Source organism: Budorcas taxicolor, chromosome 15 (assembly GCF_023091745.1).
Source record: "Budorcas taxicolor isolate Tak-1 chromosome 15, Takin1.1, whole genome shotgun sequence".
Classification (NCBI taxonomy): Eukaryota; Metazoa; Chordata; class Mammalia; order Artiodactyla; family Bovidae; genus Budorcas; species Budorcas taxicolor.
This window is the reverse complement of record NC_068924.1, coordinates 29,262,132-29,283,398: the sequence shown is the minus strand read 5'-3', so window position 1 is coordinate 29,283,398 and position 21,267 is coordinate 29,262,132. Positions and strand designations below refer to the sequence as shown.

General features: G+C 38.4%; 1 protein-coding gene across 1 annotated transcript in view; it reads right to left on the bottom strand.

Annotated features, from left to right (window-relative positions):
* The window catches only part of CBL (Cbl proto-oncogene), an 80,590-nt gene that overhangs the window by 25,848 nt on the left and 33,475 nt on the right, over positions 1–21,267 (bottom strand). The gene's annotated exons all lie outside the window — the stretch shown is intronic.

Sequence of the window (21,267 nt, the reverse complement as noted above, 5' to 3'; positions counted from 1 at the left end):
CAATTTAAGACACCAGATGATGTCTCTGCTTTCAGGTGTGTACTTAAATCAGATTATCTCAGTAATCTTTAACGGTACTGCTACAGAACAAGATACAGATGCCTTAGATATTGCTATTCACCAAACCAGCTACTAGTGCAGTTGCTTAGTTTCCCTTGCCTCAACAATTAGTATTTATGTCTCATACAAGTAGACAATAAAATTTCAAGTCAATCCATGATCAATTTTATTGCCTCAAAATTCTCTTTAACACAGATTTTTCTTTTCACCATTAGTCCCATCTTTGTCCTTCCTAGATAAAATGCTGCACCAAGTCCCTACAGCCCTAACTTTTCTGCAAAATATTTCTGAAATCTTTCTAATCAGCTTTTCAACAAATCAGCTTAAGTTTTCTGGTATCTGTCTTTTGCACTTGAATCAAGTTTTACTCTTTCTAATTTTCCTATTTCTGAAAGCATCAAAAAAGTGATAAAATCAATATTCATTGAAGTCAGTCTAAAATAATTCATATGCCAAATAGCTCAAGTAAGTTGTAAAGCTCAAGTAAGTAAGTTGAAAAACACAATCACTTATCCAATCCCTAAACTCCATTAATTGTTTTCCTCTTGGTATTTTAAGAGCCTTCAATTGTTGCTGGTTAGGACAGTTACTGTTTTAATAAACAGGAAACAAAAACAGAGACTATTGATATTAATATATATATATCTCACAGATAATAATATAGAAAATCTGCAAAGCACAAATTATTCCCAATGACTTCCCAAAGTCTTCAGCAGGACACCAGACTGCACAATGCACTAAACCCTAATATTTACATAACATTTTCCCAAATGTTAATCCTTAAAGATAAGCAAGAGAGTCCTGATTCCCTTAAGATATGCTAAATTGCTGAGAACTATGTGTTGTAAAGAACTATGCTAAACAGCACAGCAGAGTAACATACATGACAGAAAATACGCATATTACACAGTTACAACAGAGATCCTTTTGGAAGAAACAGTTTGAATCCTACTTCTTCCTGAAAATGTCTTTCCTTAGTTTCTCCGGTGTCATCCTCTCTTGGTTCTCCTACTTGCTTTTGTTCTTCCTTTGGTTTTCCTTTCTATCCTCCTAAAATAGCTATTTCCCAAGAATCTGCTGTGAACTGAAGAATCTGCTCTCCATTTCCTTTCTCTCTCCATGCACTCTCTTGAATCTTCCTTTGCTAACTCAAGGACTCAAAAACTGGTTTGCAAAAGATTCCCAAATCTTAGGCCTTGGTAGCTTTCCAACTGCCTACTGTATTTCTCCAATCAAATGCTAGCAACTCAAAGCAACATTCTCAGACTTAAAACTAACCTTCCTTGAGTGATGCATTAATAAATTTGGAATTTGAGATTAACAGATATATACAGTTCAATTCAGTCACTTAGTCATGTCCAACTCTTTGCGACCCATGGACTGCAGCACACAAGGCCTCCCTGTCCATCACCAACTCCCGGAGTTCACTCAAACCCATGTCCATCGAGTCGGTGATGCTATCCAGCTATCTCATCCTCTTTCGTCCTTCTCCTCCTGCCCCCAATCCCTCCCAGCATCAGAGTCTTTTCCAATGAGTCAACTCTTCACATGAGGTGGCCAAAGTACTGGAGTTTCAGCTTTACCATCAGTCCTTCCAATGAACACCCAGGACTGATCTCCTTTAGGATGGACTGGTTGGATCTCCTTGCAGTCCAAAGGACTCTGAAGAGTCTTCTCCAACACCACAGTTCAAAAGCATCAATTCTTCAGCGCTCAGATTTCTTTATAGTCCAACTCTCACATCCATACATGACTACCGGGAAAACCATAGCTTTGACTAAACAAACCCTTGCTGGCAAAGTAATGTCTCTGCTTTTTAATATGCTATCTAGGTTGGTCATAGCTTTACTTCCAAGGAGCAAGCATCTTTTGATTTCATGGCTGTAGGCACCATCTGCAGTGATTTTGGAGCCCCCCAAAATAAAGTTTGTCACTGTTTCCATTGTTTCCCCATCCATTTCCCGTGAAGTGATGGGACCAGATGCCATTATCTTAAGTTTTCTGAATGTTGAGTTTTAAGCCAGCTTTTTCACTCTCCTTTTTCACTTTCATCAAGAGGCTCTTTAGTTCTTCTTTGCTTTCAGCCATAAGGGTGGTATCATCTGCATATCTAAGGTTACTGATATTTCTCCCAGCAATCTTGATTCCAGCCTGTGCTTCATCCAGCCCGACATTTCGCATGATGTACTCTGCATATAAGTTATATAAGCAGGGTGACAATATACAGCCTTGATGTACTCCTTTCCCGATTTTGAACCAATCTGTTGTCCCAGTTCTACCTGTTGCTTCTTGATCTGCATACAGATTTCTCAGGAGGTCTGCTATTCCCATCTCTTGGAGAATTTTCCACAGTTTGTTGCGATCCACAGAGTCAAAGGCTTTGGCATAGTCAATAAAGCAGAAGTAGATGTTTTTCTGGAATTCTCTTGCTTTTTCGATGATTCAACAGATGTTGGCAATTGGATCTCTGGTTCCTCTGCCTTTTCTAAATCCAGCTTGAACATCTGGAAGTTCACAGTCCACATTCTGTTGAAGACTGGCTTGAAGAATTTTGAGCATTACTTTGCTAGCCTGTGAGATGAGTGTGATTGTGCAGTAGTTTGAGCATTCTTTGACATTGCCTTTCTTTGGAACTAGAATGAAAACTGACCTTTTCCAGTCCTGTGGCCACTGCTGAGTTTTCCAAATTTGCTGGCACATTGAGTGCAGCACTTTCACAGCATCATCTTTTAGGATTTGAAATAACTCAACTGGAATTCCATCACCTCCACTAGCTTTGTTCGTAGTGATGCTTCCAAAGGCCCACTTGACTTCACATTCCAATATGTCTGGCTCTAGGGGAGTGATCACACCATCGTGGTTACCTGGGCCATGAAGATCTTTTTTATATAGTTCTTCTGTGTATCGTTGCCACCTCTTCTTAATATCTTCTGCTTCTGCTCTGGACCAGAAATGGACCATACCATTTCTATCCTTTACTGTGCCCATCTTTGCCTGAAATGTTCCCTTGGTATCTCTAACTTTTTTGAAGAGATCTCTAGTCTTTCCCATTCTATTGTTTTCCTCTATTTCTTTGCATTGATCACTGAGGAAGGCTTTCTTATCTCTCCTTGCTATTCTTTAGAACTCTGCATTCAAATGGGTGTATCTTTCCTTTTCTCCTTTGCCTTTAGCTTCTCTTCTTTTCTCAGCTATTTGTAAGGCTTCCTCAGCCAACCATTTTGCCTTTCTGCATTTCTTTCTCATTTTACCTTTTCTTATACATACTACCCTGATTCACTTTTTCATCTCTGAATCACTATGTATTTGTTCCTTAATTTGAAAAAGACTCAGCTTAAATGTCACTTTCCTAAGAGGCTAGCTAGAAGTAACAAACCTCTAAAATACCCTGAGGATTTTCACTGCAGTTCTTCTCCATGTCATCTGAACCCATCCTGTACTACAGTTATCTGTGTACATGAGGGCTGAATTCGTTTCTGATGTATATTTATATCCTTCTGGCATCATTTCTAACCTTTAATACACCTCCAGAAAATATGTGACTGCATACTATTCGCTAGGGACAAGGGATGGATACAACAATGAACAAGACAAAGTCTGAGTGGCAGCAAAAGCTTTCTTTAATGCAGTATTTGAAGGCAGTGTTAGAGCACTGGTTCTACAGCACTCCCACTTCCTTGGTATCAGGGCTGTATGAGAAAAAGGCTTTGAAGAAAAACAAAGCAGGGCACGTGAAGAGAGGCCTGTATGGTTGCCGTCTTTAGAGAGGATGGTTGTATACAGTCCTCTCTGAGGGGTGATTTTTCAAGCCAATTCTGAAGTGAAGGTAGGAAGCCAGTGTTTGGGTGACTGGGCCATGTCGATATCTTTGAGTTTTCAAATAATTTTCCACTAAGAATCTACCAGGTATCCAGTACTATGCTGGATCAGAGATAAAATACACGAACCAAAATATAATGGGCCAAAAAGTTATTTTAATTTGTGGAGTAAGCCACAACATGAAGAAAGTTATTGACCACAAGAATATAACGGCACTAGGTGCATAAGAACAATCTGAAGTGCTGGCTGACAGAGTTACTGAAAATCAATTAAAAACATTTTCCTATTCAAGGATGCATCCCCCAAAAAGCCAGCTTATATTTCTTAAAACCACCAGAGATGTGCACCATAAGCATCACACTTCTTAAAAGGAAAAAAAAGAAACTATAAGAGCCCATGCATGGATCAGAGTATTTGATAAGTGGTCTGAGTTGCAATTCTATTCAAAAACATTTTAAGGCAGTAGGCTTATGGTTCAGTGCCTTCAGGCCAGAATTTAACCAGCAAAATCTGTCTAAACTTGTAAACTTAGAGCAATGAAGCATGATGGATATTTGGGCTTATTACAAGTAAGAAATTACATTTCAAAATTCTGTCAGCAGTTACTTCAGTTATACAATGTGTTCTAACATTTCTCCAAAGATCCACAGAGGAATACAACTATTCAATTTTTCTTGTAAATGCACTGAAGACAAAACCTGTCTTTCTTAACTTTTGAGTGGTAACAAAAGCTTTTCTTTAATTCAGTATTTGAAGGCAGTTATTCTTACTACCCTTAACACTAACCTTCACATCTAAGTAACTGCAAATTCTACTCTATAGCTTCCATCTTTCTTTTCTCTTGTCGTCTCACAACTTCCCCAGAATCAATGCTGATTCAGTATGCAGTGTCAGTTTTTAAAAAGGTTCAGAACTGGTGTGAGTTCTCCTCCCCAACCTCAGGTCCTACTCTAAAAGCCAAAGTACCTTTGTACCTCAGGCCTAATGTAACGGTATACATTTTTCCATGTATACTTTCAGCTAAAAGGGACTAAGATGTACGTTTCACCAATACATAAGGATATTGAAAATTAAATAACCACTGTTCCTGTTTTAGCTTCAAAAGTAAAAAGATAAATACAACCTGACAGAAACCACAATCACCATTTCTATAGATCAAGCAAGACAGTGTTGGAAAGTAGCCTTTATATTAATATGAAACAAACAGAAAACTCCTTAAAAGAGGCCAACCAATGAATTTTCTATTACACAAAATACTAAAACACAAGCTGCCATGTTACTCTTGGCCACAAAGTACTTTGCGAAAAGGAAATGGAAAAAAGAACATAGTATGGGGAGATGTATTAACCCTCTATATTAAAGTGTATCTATTAATGTTTAAGTTAAGTACAGAGAACAGTACCATTCTTTTTTGTTATAATGAGAATGTTCCATCCCAAAAAAAGTTTCAAGAAAAAGAAATTTATTAATTTTATACATTAATTTTGAGAAATTAATGTTAAGAGATTGAGATCTAGAAAAAAATTTAATGATGACTTACAAAACAATCAGTCCAATGTATTCATAAAGATATTCCCATAGTTCCTTTTTCTGAAAACTACATTTTGATAGTCAGCTGCTGTCATTCAGTGGCTAAACTGTATAACTGACAAGTATGCTCTGTTTATTCTTTCTGCAAAAGAGTACTTGAAAATATATATGATAATAGTCAAGACGACTAGGCACTTGGCCGGCAGTCAAGTGGCTAGGACGCCATGTTTCGCTACAGGAGGCACAGGTTCAGTCTCTGGCGAGGGAGCTAAGATCCCACATGCTGCGTAGCATGGCCAAAACACAGGGGGAAAAGACAACTCGAAATCTAAAATGCACTTCCTGGTCTCCCATTAACTTACTGTGTCCTGCAACAGTTATTTAAACTTTCTGAGCCTCCACTGACTCAAATGTAATATAAGGAAACTGGAACCAATTACTCCCAAAGGTATCTTTCCACTTATAAAAATGTATAAATGTATGTTAGTTATTATCACTGATTTGAAACTGGAAAAGAAACCTTAACTTCAGCAGTTTAACTGCATAAGATTGAAGTCATGAGAGAAAGGCAGCACTTTACCCTTATATGACAGAGGGCTAGAAATAATGTCAAGAAACAAGAATTTTTAAAAGTACATTTTATTTCTGCCTGCAAAAATTTAATAAACTTACATCTTATGGAATTTTAAAAGTTAACCGTATATGGAGATAAATTAAAATATTGTTGTCTACTCTAGTACTAGGGGTCTACTAAATTCTAGAATATGTACTGAATTATTTTACTCAAAGAATTTTATCATTTCTGAAAAAATAACATCAAAAATCATCCCAGTTAAGTGAAAATATTGTCACATGTGAAAATGGTTCAAAGCTCAAAACTTTTATTTGTAAAAAGCAAAGGAAGTGCAACTTTCCTCTTGAAAACAATAATCTAGGTAACTGTAGCATCTAGGTGATAGGTATATAATTATTGTAAAAATTTTTCCCAATTTTTCTGTATGACTGAAAAATTTTATAATAAAACATTGGTGGGGAAAACCTCAGTAATCTATTTTAATAGTATCTGTAGACCCAATGATCCTGTACTTCCCAGGGAGTAAATTTCAGAATGATTAACACTTAATACAATGATTGACAAACAAGCTGCACACCATTATACAATACCATTTTGGAGCAGTCAAGTATTTCCCAAATAAGGTCACAATATAACTCCCTCTGCCACTCAGTCATGGTGTGAGCTGTAAAACCTCCACAGATGATGAGAAATAATCATACTGCTCAACAGTGACATGATCAACGCTTTTAAGTATTTCATTTACTGGTACCATTTCAGGGATAACTGTGTTACTTTTTCTATTCATTAAACTCCAAAACTTTATATGCAAACACCAGTGTCATCCAAAGAACGCTGAGTGAGAACATACTGAGATGACATTTATAACTCAACAGCAGCATCCTCTGCTCACAGTAATCAGCTTTAAAAATAGATACAACGGAACTTCTTTCAGCAAAGCTTCACAGGAAGTCAATGAAGTACTGTTTAACTCTTATCTGCTTAAGCTGCTAAAAAAAAAAAGGAGGGAGGTGAAGCAAAAACCATCACCTATTGAGAAAAAAGTACTAAGCCAATATATCTAAAAATATCAATGACCTTTTTTACTTAACACATATTAAGTGTATTTGATAATATACTAATGGTCATGCTTTTGAGACCCCCCAAGTTACATGGTAACAGATTAGAACAGTATTATTCAGAGCATTTGGAGCCATTTCATAGAATTTTAAACCTGAAGAAACACTAATCTCATTCACCAGGTAAAGGGGAAGGCAGCAGCCTGCAAAACAATCTCCAACATGACCCTCTAATTCTATTACAACCTTAAAACATAGACTCAATCTCCTTAATCTCCCTACACCAAAATCCTCAATGATTTACCAATAACTACTAAAAATGTTTAAGCTACTCTGCTTATAAGTCTAAGCATGCACAGTATGGTCCTGATTCACTTTTCCAGACATACACTACTCAGTATTTCCCAAAACATTCTATATTTTCCAGGCCCCAGGCCTATGGTGATGGTGTTATATCAATAATCTATGTCTCTCTTTCTCATAGTAACATTAAGAGTTTACTATGGATCAGATACGCTCTTCCGGCGGCTCAGGCAGTAAACAATCTGCCAGCAACGCGGGGGACCTACGTTCGATCCCTGGGTTGGGAAGATCCCCTGGAGAAGGGAATGGCTACCCACTCCAGTATTTTTGCCTGGAGAATTCCACGGACAGAGGAGCCTGGCAGGCTACAGTCTATAGGGTCTCGGAGAGTCAGACACGACTGAGCAACCAACACTTGCACTTTTTTCATGCATCAGGTACTTTGTTAAGCTATATGTATACCTCATTTAATTCTCATAATAATGCTTTGAAACAGAAATTACTAATCCTATTTTACAAGGAGAAACAAAGACTTTAGTAACATCAAATAAGCTGTCCAGGTCACAGAGCCAGTGACAGAGCAAATCTGTGATTCAAGAGCTCAGGCTTGCTGGTGTGATATGTATCATTTCCTTTCCAAGGACTATGGTTACAGAAATCTTGCCCATTCAAAATTCACTTTAAATGCTGTCTTCTCAGAAATGTATTCCCAGTCTTCATTTAGTGTCTACTTTCAAACTCAGACACACGCCTGCCGTGCCTCACAGCATCTTGTTCATACTTTGCACTGGCTTCATCATGTTCCACTGTGTATCACGTGTCTTATTCCCCAGCAGGATGACAACTCCTTAAGGGCAGGCGCAGTGAAGGTGTCTTATACACTCTATCCCCTGCAGTGGTGAGCACACTGCCTTGCACTTAGACAGTCCATAAATTTATAGGATTGAAAAATATTCCTTATTTTTTAAATAAACATTTTATTGTGGGATTTTAGATTTACAGAAAAGCGGAAAAGATGGTACAAGGCATTCCCTACCCCTCATTCAATGGTTTCCCTTAATAGTACCATCTTATATTCCTGTGGTACATCTGTCAAAACTAAGAAACTAATCAGTACAGTGTTATTAACTAAACCCTAGACTTTATCCAGGGTTTACCAGTTACTTTTTCCATTAATGTTCTTATCTATCCAGGGATCTAATCTAGGGTACTACATTATATTTATCCACACATCTCCTTAGTCTCCCCTGGTCTGTAATAGTTCTTCAGTCACTCCTTATTTTTCATGATCTTAAACTGTTTTGAGGAGTTACCAGTTACGTATTTTGTAGAATGTGTCTCAGTTTCTATTTAGCTGATGTTTTTCTCATGCTTTGACTGGGGTTATCAGCCTTATGGTCACAATACCACAGAGGTGCCTATCTCATCACCTAATACTGGAGGGTACATGAAGTCCCAGGACATCACTGGTGATATTAACTTTGACCACCTGAGTTAAGGCACTAAGGATTTGCCATGCTTCTCCACTCACTACTGGAAAAGACTTACTATTTTTTCCCACAGATACATTCCTTCTTTCCTAACTCATGTAAAGCAGGTCACTTATACTCATCACTATTTTTAAATGATTAATGTGATATTCTCATTAAAGCACACACTATAAAAACATAGTATTTATAAGTTAATATCTTTGGTTTTTAGTGCATTTGGAAAAGACAAAAACAGCTTAAAACTCATTGAAACATTTAGCAAATGTTCACTAAGTTACATTAACTTAAGGTACTATCATCATTATTTCCTAAAGAGGTCAAGAATATAATCAGACTTCCCTATCTTTCAAATTAACCTCTGAATTTACTCAACCCACATTCTGAAAGATAACTATGTAAGTTACATACACTGGAGCATCTGTCTGCAGCTAAAAGCAAATTAACCCTGAGAACTGATTACTGTTTCTCTGTGTGCATGCTTAGTCGCTCAGCTGTGTCTGACTTTTTGTGATCCCGTGGACTGCAGCCCATCAGGTCCCCCGTCCATGGGATTTCTTAGGAAAGAATACTAGAGCGGGGAGCCATTCCCTTCTCCAAGGGGTCTTTCTGGAGAAGATGCCCTCGAAGGATTGAACTTTCATCTCTTGCACTGCAGGCGGATTCTTTACAGTCTGAGCCACCAGGGAAGCCCACTATTTCTCTACATCAGTGACTTAAAAGAACATACAAATACATCAGTAACATAATACCGAAATCTCCAAAACTTCTCACACCCCTCAACAAGTGACAAAAATTACCAAGCACCTTCAGAAGTTTTATCCCGTGAACTTAAAAAAAAAAAAAAAACACTTTAAAATATACAAATACACAGACAAATTATATACCGAGGAAGAGACAGCTCTAATAGAATCTAATCAAATACGTAAAAAGCATATCAAATTGTCATTAATTATTTAACTCCTGAGTATGATTTATCAGACATCCATTTCCATTTCAAATACATGGCTTCCCAGAACAAACACAGAGCAACTTTGCTCAAAAGTTGGGAAAGAAGAAATTTTCTATATCTAACTGAATCTCCTCTATGTGGAGGCATCAAAATCAGAGAATCTTTATCACTGCCATCTTCTGCAATGTATTTTCCATGAAAAATAATTCTCCTCAAGTTCAAGAATCTATGTCTGTACAACTCTGGTGTTAGTATTTTAGTTAGTAGTATTTAATTAGCAGCATTTTACAAAATTTAATATGGTTTTATTAAAAAGCTATAGTTAAAGACAACGTCAGATAACACAGCAAAGAAGGTCTTCCTGGCCCTGACCAGTTATCAAAGCAAACTCACACATTTAGGCAGACTTTGCTGAGGACTAGAGTAAAATAAAGTAGACTGAAGTGTCAAAAGAGCATGGGTGGGAGAACCATTAATTAAAACTAGTATGTTTTAGGAGGCTTCTTAAAGAATAGATGGGATTCCAAAAGACAATGTGGGAGGGCAAGGGATTCCACGTCAAGGTAATGACCAAGGCAAAGGCTCAGCAGAAAAAAGTTCAGGGACCGGCAAATAGATGGACATGGTCTTCCCATTAGCTCAGGGGTAAAGAATCCATCTGCAGGGCAGGAGACACAGGTTCGATCCCTGGGCCAGGAAGATCCCCTGGAGAAGGAAATGGCAACCCACACCATACTCTTGCCTGGAAAATTCCATGGACTAAGGAGCCTGGTAGGCTACAGTCCATGGGGTCGCAAAGAGTCAAGACACCACTGAGCAACTGAGCATGGGCTAGAATGTAGAATCATGGCAGCATGTGATAAAACTGAGTAACACAGGCAGGACTCAAAATGTAGAGATTTAATTACCAAGATGAGAGAGATTACAGATGCAGCAGGAAGTCATTAAGGGTTTGGAACTGAGGGGTGACATCGAATCTGTTTCAAGGCCATAAATGACAGCAGTACGCAAGATGAAACAGAGAGGAAATGACAAAAGCAGCAAGCTCAATCAGGATAGTACTGCAGTAGAAAGGTAATGGGAGCCCAAAAAATGGGCAGTAAAATAAGACAGATTTGAGAGAGACTGCAGAAGTAAAATCAAGAAAATGAGATGATTAGTAGGAGGGAAGAAATGATGAAACTGAGCCTGCGCAGCTGAGAGTAGGGTCTTAAAAATAATATGTTAATAAAGCTAATACTTTTTTAAAAAACTTTTTTTTTTTTTTTATTGGGCTATAGCCGATGAACAGGCTTCCCTTGTGGCTCAGCTGGTAAAGAATCCCCCTGCAATGCGGGAGACCTGGGTTCGATCCCTGGGTTGGGAAGATCTCCTGGAGAAGGGAACGGCTACCCACTCCAGTATTCAGGTCTGGAGAAGTCCATGGACTTCTGGAGAAGTACATTGGGTTGCAAAGAGTCGGAGGACTGAGCGACTTTCACTTTCTTTCATAGCCAGTGAACAATGTTGTGGTAGATTCACGTGAACTGCAAAGGGCCTCAGCCATACATATACAATAAAGCTAATATTTTTAAAGGGCTTACTGTGTGTCAGGCATTTTATATTTTTTATTACTTAATTAATTTTCACACACAATCCTCTAAGACAGATTCTGCTCTTACCCCCATTTTATAGATGAAAGAAACCTTGGTTGAAAGAAATTAATCCCAGAGTCAGTCTCGTAACTAATGCCTGTCACCACTATATAATCCTAACCGAGGGAACTTAGAAGAGGAAGCTGGTTTGCTAATGAAGAGGACACATTCAGTATTCAGACATGTTGAGTATGAGATGTCTGAAAGATATTACTATGGCCTGTCTAGCAGGTAACTTAGGAAGGAGGTAGCAAGTAGAGAAATAGATCTGTGAATACCTCTGTAAGGCTGTGGACGCTGTTGAGAATGACCTATCTGCTAATTCACTCACATGGGATAATCAAAATGAAATGGAGCTTTTATCAAATCAACATACTGCACACCTTAAACTTACATAACGCTGTATGTCAGTCACATCTCAATAAACTTCTAAAAGTTTAAAAGCAACTGAAACACCGTTTTGAAAAGATTTGGAATTTCTCCCTTTGGAAGTATGGGGGTATGTAGGATGGAGTCAGAAAAGGACAGAGGTGGCAGGCTTCTCTTATTAAAAAATATATATGTGTGTGTGTGTATATACACACACATACACACACATACACATATCACCCTAAATACTTGCTCCAAAGAAATTAAAATACATATCCACACAAAGACTCGGACATGAATGTTCCTGTTAGCTGCATTTATAGTAGCCAAAAACTGGAGACAACTAAAATGTACATCAATGGATAAACAAATTGTGGTAAACCCATATAACCGAATTCTACTTAGCAAACAGAGGAATAAGCTACTCATATGCAACGTGTGTATGTGTGTATATATATGTAATTATTTTATCGATCCAGTGACTTTTTATTTCCACCACAGTTCAGTTACTACCTTAGTACAAACAATGACCATCCCTCTAAGATTACTGCATCTGACCCCTGACTGGTCATCTTGCTCTTTCTGCATTGCTTGGCAACGAGCTTAACTAGGACCAGGGGCTCCTCCTAACATCTTCCCAAGGAACCGCCACCTCCAAAGTCTCTAGTTACCAGGCAACTGGTTCTCAGCAACTCCTATAAAGAGGTGGCACCAAACATACTTTTTACCTCACGTATCACACTGACCCCCATAAATAGAGTGCAGGGGTACAATGCAGGAAGTTGAGCCCCTTTCCTGGAGCTCACTCCCAAGACACAGCCAACTGTGCTTGAGCACTTCTCTCCACAAGACACCAAGAAAATAGGTGTCTCTATACAGGCTCATCCTTCCATTTATGAATTCAAGCCTGATGTTCACCTAGAATGCACTGAGAGCAAGATTTCAAAAATGCTTGCTGGGACTTCTGGGGCAGCCCAGTGGGTAAGACTCTATGCACCAATGCAAGGGGGACTGTTTCAATCCTTGGTTGGGGAACCAAGATCTCACATGCCGTACCGCATGGCCAAAAAGCAAAAGTTAAATTAAATTAAAAAAAAAATACTTGCTGAAGACAGCAAAAGAGACACAGATGTAAAGAACAGACTTTTGGATTATGTGGGAGAAGGCGTGGGAGGGAAGATTTGAGAGAATAGCACTGAAACATGTATATTACCATATGTAAAACAGATGACCAGTGGAAATTTGATGCGTGAAGCAGAGCACCCAAAGCTGGTGCTCTGGGACAACCCAGAGGAATGGGGTGGGGAGGGATGTGGGAGGAGGGTTCAGGACTGGGGGACTCATGTGCACCAGTGGCTGATGCATGTCAATGTATGGCAAAAACCACACAATACTGTAAAGTAATTAGCCTCCAATTAAAATAAATTAATTTTAAAAAATACTTGCTGAATGAATACTTGCATAAAGAAAATTTTAGTAGCCTTTGAATCATGCCATTTCTTTTTTAAAAGTAATGACAAATATACTATACATGACATAAAATTTATTATTACTATTTTAAAGTGTATATGTACGACACTTCTCTTAACATTTTCCCCCTCCCATAATTTTTCAATGAGTGTATATCTCTAAGTTTTAAAAAACCAAATACCTAGGTCCTGTGGTATTAAGCAGTGCCTTAATCACTCATCAAATCTATGCAACCTTAATCTAGTAATAAAAAATGAAATAGGTAATATTCAGTCATATACAGGCCTAAAGAGCCCTTCACAATGTTTCATGTCAAGAGAACTTAGCTTGGGGCTTCCCTGGTGGCTCAGTGGTAACGAATCCACCTGCCAATACAGGAGAGACAGGTTCAATCCCTGGTCTGGGAAGACCCCACACACCACAGAGCAACAAATAAGTCCATGTGCCACAACTACCGAACCTATGCTCAGAGACCGGGTGCCATAACTACTGAAGCCCGCATGCCCTAGAGCCTGAGTTCTGCAACAAGTGAAGCCACTGCATTAAGTCCACACACACTGCAACTAAGAGCAGCGTCCGCTCATTGCAACTAGAGAAAAGCCCGCGGAGCAACGAAGACCCAGCACAGCCGTAAATACATACATAAATAAAATTATTTTTCAGAAAACAGAGAACTCAGTTCAAACTCACTGTTAACAGAAATAATGATGAAAGATTTCCTTTCCTAAAAAGCCACTAAAAAGAGGCTTTTTAGTCATGCCCTTTTAAGTTAGATCAGAAGAATAAAAGAAAAGGGATCGCTACAATCTGGCTCAATGTTACAGGGTACATAAAACATTCAACTAATTATTTTAAATGTAAATAAGAAAAATATCATAAGAATAAGAATGAAACAAGTTAAGAAATAGTAACTCTGAATACTTCAGTTCAGTTCAGTCGCTCAGTCGTGTCCGACTCTTTGCAACCCCATGAATCGCAGCACGCCAGGCCTCCTTGTCCATCACCAACTCCTGGAGTTCACTCAGACTCGCATCCATCAAGTCGGTGATGCCATCCAGCCATCTCATCCTCTGTCATCCCCTTCTCCTCCTGCCCCTAATCCCTCCCAGCATCAGAGTCTTTGCCAATGAGTCAACTCTTTGCATGAGATGACCAAAGTACTGGAGTTTCAGCTTTACCATCATTCCTTCCAAAGAAATCCCAGGGCTGATCTTCAGAATGGACTGGCTGGATCTCCTTGCAGTCCAAGGGACTCTCAAGAGTCTTCTCCAACACCACAGTTCAAAAGCATCAATTCTTCAGTGCCCAGCCTTCTTCACAGTCCAACTCTCACATCCATACATGACCACAGGAAAAACCATAGCCTTGACTAGACGGACCTTAGTCGGCAAAGTAACGTCTCTGCTTTTGAATATGCTATCTAGGTTGGTCATAACTTTTCTTCCAAGGAGTAAGCATCTTTTAATTCCATGGCTGCAATCACCATCTGCAGTGATTTTGGAGCCCCCCAAAATAAAGTCTGACACTGTTTCCACTGTTTCCCCATCTATTTCCCTTAAATCATTTAGATATATTTTATTAGATGCTAAGCAGGATGAGTGTTTTGCATGTAAAAGGAGTAGGGGAAGGGTTTAAACAAAGAGAAAAGAAAAATGCTAATGGGAGTTTTTTATTCCATTTCTTTAACAAATTTAATATATAGGGTTTTAAGCTTTCTGAACAAAACATACACTTCAGGTTCAATAAACAGCAAGTAAAACTAAAATATATATATATATATATACATATATATATATATATGTTTCCAGGATTCAAGTTTACTATGTTTCTAACATTTTCACACTACTAGGTATCTCTAGCAAGCATTTGCTGCTTTGTATACTATAGTCCGGAAAAAGACATTCTTGTAGCCAGCTTTTGAGCTTGTTCTTTAAGATGTCCTAATTTAAATGCAGTTGTAGACTTCACAAGTATTATGGTTTTAGAGCAAGTCTTGGTTGGCACTATTAGAGCAAAGTGATTACAAAAGGCTTTCGCACATTCTATTCAACATTCACTGCCTACTTCTCTATACTGCTCTGGTCTTATAAAGTCATCACTGATTCTTTGAGGGGAGGCAAGGGCCAGGGTACCTTCATATTCCCTCTCTATCTGCATAATCAAGCCTATGTTCTGTTAGAAATATTCTGAGTGAAATTCTCTTGCTATGTGAATACCTAATCCTGTAGTAGATCACAATATTGAATATTTGCCTGTTCAAAAGACAGGTCTATTAAAATGTTTTAACTTCCCCAAGTTTATGTAGTTTACCATTTCATATACTACTTGAAATATGGCCTCCAAGGGATCGTTTCTGTAATATGAAATGAAACACACAATCATTATTCCTTTAAATTCAAACCAAGAAAGCCAAAGTAATTGTTAATAAACACTTGGGAGACTAGCTTAAATTTAAAAGGCCCTGACACTAAATAACTTCATACACTTGGGTGACGTAGTCTAACCTTCTGAGCTTTGGTTTCTACATCTATAAAGTGAAAAGGCAAAGGTCATGCTCTTTTTGTTCAACGTAAAAGAGAGAGTGCCCAATTGATAAGTGTGGTGAGATAGGGAGTCAGTAAAGATTAGACCACATTTGAACTTTTCAGGCATACAGCAATCACATGATAAATGTTAATGATATTTGAATCTGGAAAACTCAAACTCCAAATTAAATTTTAGACTGAGACTCTTACTTTCACCCAAGGTGGAATTTGCAGAGACTGGATATGCCCTCTCTGAAAGAACTAAAAAACTGGACAGAATATATAAAATATGGTTTCCAGACTGTGGACATCATGCAACAGAGGACTGTGATCCCTAAGAGAGGGGAAACAAATGGAGGTGAACGCTTATGACTGATTACACTTACTGCCTGGAGTTTCCAGGTCTCAGTACTGGGAGGGGGGACCCAGGCAGAACCTGACCGTCTCTTTAGTTGAGAAAACAGAATTGAGTCTGGGGAAACCACGGCAGCTGAAGTTCTCAGTACAGAATACAAGAAAGGAGAGACATGCATAGAGAGCACAAGCTCAGGAAATCCACAGCTGAGCACCGATAAGCAAAGGGCAACCTGAGGTTGGGGACAACCCATATGAAAGGAGTACAGGAACATGCCCCAGTTCTCACATAGGAGGTGGTGGGAGGAATCTTGTAATTCAGAGAGCACAGGTAGTTCTGGAATGCAGCTAGATTAAAAGCTATTCATCTATCTGGAGAAAACTCTTAGAATTTGAAGATACATGCCCCCAGTGTTCATAACAACACTATTAACAATAACCAAGACATGGAAGCAATCTAAACGTCCACTGACAGGTGTATGGATGAAGAAGATGTGGTATGCATGTGTATGTGTGTATATGTGTATACACACACACACACAAAAAGGAATATTACTCAGCAAAAAAAAGAATGAAATAATGCCTTTTGCAGCAACATGATGGACCTACAGACTATTATATATCTTCCGTCACCCTGTTTGTTTGAATATATACACTGAGCACACCATGAGACGAGCTGGGCTGAATGAGTTACAAGCTGCAATCAAGATAGGTGGCAGAAACATCAACAACCTCAGATATGCAGATGATACCATTCTAATGGCAGAAAGTGAAGAGGAACTAAACAGCTTCTTGATGAGGGTGAAGGAGGAGAGTGCAAGCGCCAGCTTAAAACTAAATATTAAAAAAAACCTAAGATCATGGCATCCGGCCCCATTGTGCTATGCTTAGTTTCTCAGTTGTGTCCGACTCTTTGTGATTTGCGTTTCTCCAGGCAAGAATACTGGAGTAGGTTGCCAAGCCCTCCTTCAGATCTTTCCAACCCAGAGATCAAACACAGGTCTCTCACATTGCAGGCGGATTCTTGACCATCTGAGTCACCAGGGAAGCCCAAGAATACTGGAGTGGGTAGCCTATCCCTCCTCCAGGGGACCTTCCCGATCCAGTAATTGAACTGGGATCTCCTGCACTGCAGGCAAATTCTTTACCAGCTGAGCTACCAGGCCCTATTACTTCATGGCAAATAGAAGTAGTGACAGATTTCCTCTTCTTGCGCTCTAAAATCACTGCAGATAGTGACTGCAGCCATGAAATCAATGACTGCTTCTTGGCAAGAAAGCTATGACAAACCTAGACAGTATGTTGAAAAGCAGAGACATTACTCTGCCAACCATATAGTTAAGGCTATGGTCTTCCCAGTGGTCACATATGGCCGAGAGAGCTGGACCATAAAGAAAGCAGAGTGCCAAAGAATTAATGCCTTCAAACTGTGGTGCTAGAGAAGACTCCTGAAAGTCCCCTGGACAGCAAGGAGATCAACCCAGTCAATCTTAAGGCAAATCAACCCTGAATACTCATTGGAAGGACTGACATTGAAGCTGAAGCTCCAGTATTTTGGTCATCTGATGTGAACAGCTGACGCACTGGAAAAGTCCCTGATGCTAGGAAAGATTGAGGGCAGAAGAAAAAGACGTTGTCAGAGGATGAGATGGCTGGGTGGCATCACTGATACGATGGACGTGAACTTGGGCAAACTTCAGGAGATGGTGAGGGACAGGGAAGCCCGGCATGCTGCAGTCCATGGAGCTGCAAAGAGTCGGACACAACTGGGCAACTGAACAACACATTTATATCTGTGTATATACACACACACAAAATGGAATATTACTCAGCTAAAAAAAGAACAAAATAATGCCATTTGCAGCAATATGACAGACCTAGAGACTTCTAAGTGAAGTCAAGCAAATATCATATATCACTTATGATACAAATGAATTTATTTACAAAACAAAAATAGACTCAGAGACATAGGAAAAAAACTTATGGTTACCAAAGGAGATAATGGAGGAGCACAGGTAAATTAGAAGGCTGGGATTAACATATACACACTGCTATACATAAAAGAAATGACAAGGACTTACTGTATAGAACAAGGAACTATACTCAGTATCTAAAATGGAAAAGAATCTGAAATCTCTCTCTCTATATATATATATATATAATTACACCTGATATATACCTTAAATTAATACAACATTGTACAAAATTAACTATACTTCAATTTTTGAAAGGTTAATATTTTTTTTTAAAGTTATTCTGGCCTTGCCTAACAAAGTTTAAAATTGGAGAAGGAAATGGCAACCCACTCCAGTGTTCTTGCCTGGAGAATCCCAGGGACGGGGGAGCCTGACGGGCTGCTATCTATGGGGTCCCACAGAGTCGGACACGACTGAAGTGACTTAGCAGCAGCAGCAGCAACAAAGTTTAAAAGGATCAAACTATTCAGCTATATCCCAAAATACAGCTCAAGAATATTTATAAGGATACAGAAGTATAGAGCACCTACCATAGTAAAATTAACAATGTCTAGCATCCAATCAAAAATCAGCAAACATGAAATGAAGCAATAAGCAAGTAAGGATAAAAACAAATCAACAGAATTAAATCCATGAGTGACACCAATGACAGAACAGACAAGAATATCGAAATAATTATTTAAACTATATTTGTACAAAAAGGCAGAGAAATTCTTGTACATGTTGAAGATAAAAGACATAAAAAAGATCTAAACCTACCTTCTGGACATGTAAACTAAAATGGAAGGGATTCTCAGCAGATTAACTACTGCAGAAGAAAAGATTAACTCAAAAGCACAGTGATAGAAAATCCTCAAAATAAAACACTGGGAAAAAATGAAGAACAGAGTACCAGTGGCCTATGGGATGACATCAAGTAGCCAAATATACATATAAATGGAGCCCCCTGAGGGGAAAAAACAATTTTTTTCTGAAGAAATTAGATAAAGATTTTCTAAAACTATGAATTTTAGACTAAAATAGTACAAAGAACAAATTATGACAATATCATATCTCTTTCCCAAGTCCAAGAGACACTTCTATTCCACATTTCTAAGCCAACCTTTACCCACTGAACTCCTCAAAACAACAATCTAAGCAGCTATACCCTAGCTATAGGACCAGCAATTATTAAAACCTATTTACCAGCCTTGATATTCTGTTCCCTTGAAATGTATAATGGTTCAAACATAAAAGAGGGTTAAGATTAGCCTGCCTTGCTCCAGGATTATGAGACAGTACTGGAACAGTATAACATCAAGTCACTCTTTAAGAGACTAAAAGAAACTATATCAAAATAACAGCAGCATGAATCACTATCTTTTTCCTTGCACTACTTTTCAATTCTCTATAACATGGCTGAAGCACTTTTAAAACTTGTATATCAATATAGTAGTTCTCAAAGTGTGCTATGCAATCCCTAGGGGTCTTTGAGACCCTTTCAGAGTTTGCAACATCAAAACTATTTCCATACTACTACTTAAGACGTGACATGATTCATCTTTTCCACTGGGTTGACACTTGCACCGAAGACACAGTCAATGGTGAGTTGTGTCTTGCTGGTGTCCTGGCTAAATCAAGGCAGGAGCCCTGAACTGCACATGGAGGCACCGTATTCATCACCATGATTTGCAGTAAATAAAAAAAAGTGCTAACTGTACGTCAGAATATCCTTGATGAAACAGGAAACACCATTAATTTCTTTAGATTTTGAATATTGAGAATATTTTTTAAAATACGTGTGAAAAAAAAAAAAAAAAACTACGTGTGACCGAATGAGAAGTACCCCAGAAGCATTCTCGCTGTAATAACAGTTGTCCTCACAAAAAGCATTCGTGCCATGTTTAGTTAGTTGAAGAAGTTGCTTTTTTTGAGGAATATCTTCTTTTGCAAGCCATTTTAAATCGTACAATTCTGTAGCATTAAGTACATCCACAATGTTGTGTAACTATCACCACTACCCATGTCCAGAATTTTTCATCATTCCAAACAGAAATGCTAGCAATAACTACCTACTCTCCCTCTGCCCAGCCTCCTGGTAACCTCGTTTCTAACTTTCTGTCTCTATGAATTTGCCTAGTCTAGATACATCATATAAGCAGAATCTTACAATATTTGTCTCTTTGTATCTATTTCACTTAGTAGGATGCTTTTAAGTTTCAGCCATGTTGTAGCATGTATCAGAATTTCATTTCTTTTTATAGCTGGATAATATTCCATCACATGAGTACATCACCTATTGCTTGTCCATTCATCTACTGAGGGACACCTGTGTTGTTTCTACCTTTTGGCTATCAGGAAGAATGCTGCTATGAACACAGGTGCACAAATATTTAAGTCCCTGCTTTTGATTCTTTGGGGGTAGATACCTAGCGGAATCAGTAAAGCATATGGTAATTCCACTTCAACTTTCTGAGGAACCACCAAATTCTTTACAAAGTGATTGCACTATTTTACATCTCCACCAGAAATGGAAAAGGATTCCAATGTCTCTTCACCAACTTTTGTTAGTTTCGCTTTCCTCATAATAGCCACTCTAAAGAGTGTGAAGTGGTATCTTGTGGTTTTTATTTACATTTTCTTAATGACATAGAGGATCTTTTCATGCACCTACTGGCCAACTACATAACTTCTTGGGAGAAGTGTCTATTCAAATCTTTTACTCATTTTTGAACTGGGTTTGTGCGTGTGTGTTTCTAATGAGTTGTAGGAGTTCTTGACATACTCTGGATTTAAATCCCTTATCTAATATAGGCTTTGCAAATATTTTCTCCCAGTTGGTGGTTGTCTTTTCATTCTCTTGTTAGTGTCCTTTGATGGATAAAGTTTTTATATTTTGATAAAATCCAACCGATCAAATTTTTTTTTTTGTCTGTGCTTTTGGTGTTGCAACTCAAGAAATCACTGCCTAATCCAACATCATGAAGATCTTCACCTGTCTTAAGGGTTTAGTATTTAGCGCTTTAATTTTGGTCTTTGATCATTTAAAGCTAATTTTTATATGCACTATAAAGTGAAAGTCTAACTTCATCCTTTTAATTGTGGTTATCCAGTTTTGCTAACACCATTCGTTGAAAAGACTTGGCATCCTTGTTGAAAATTAATTGGCCATATGTA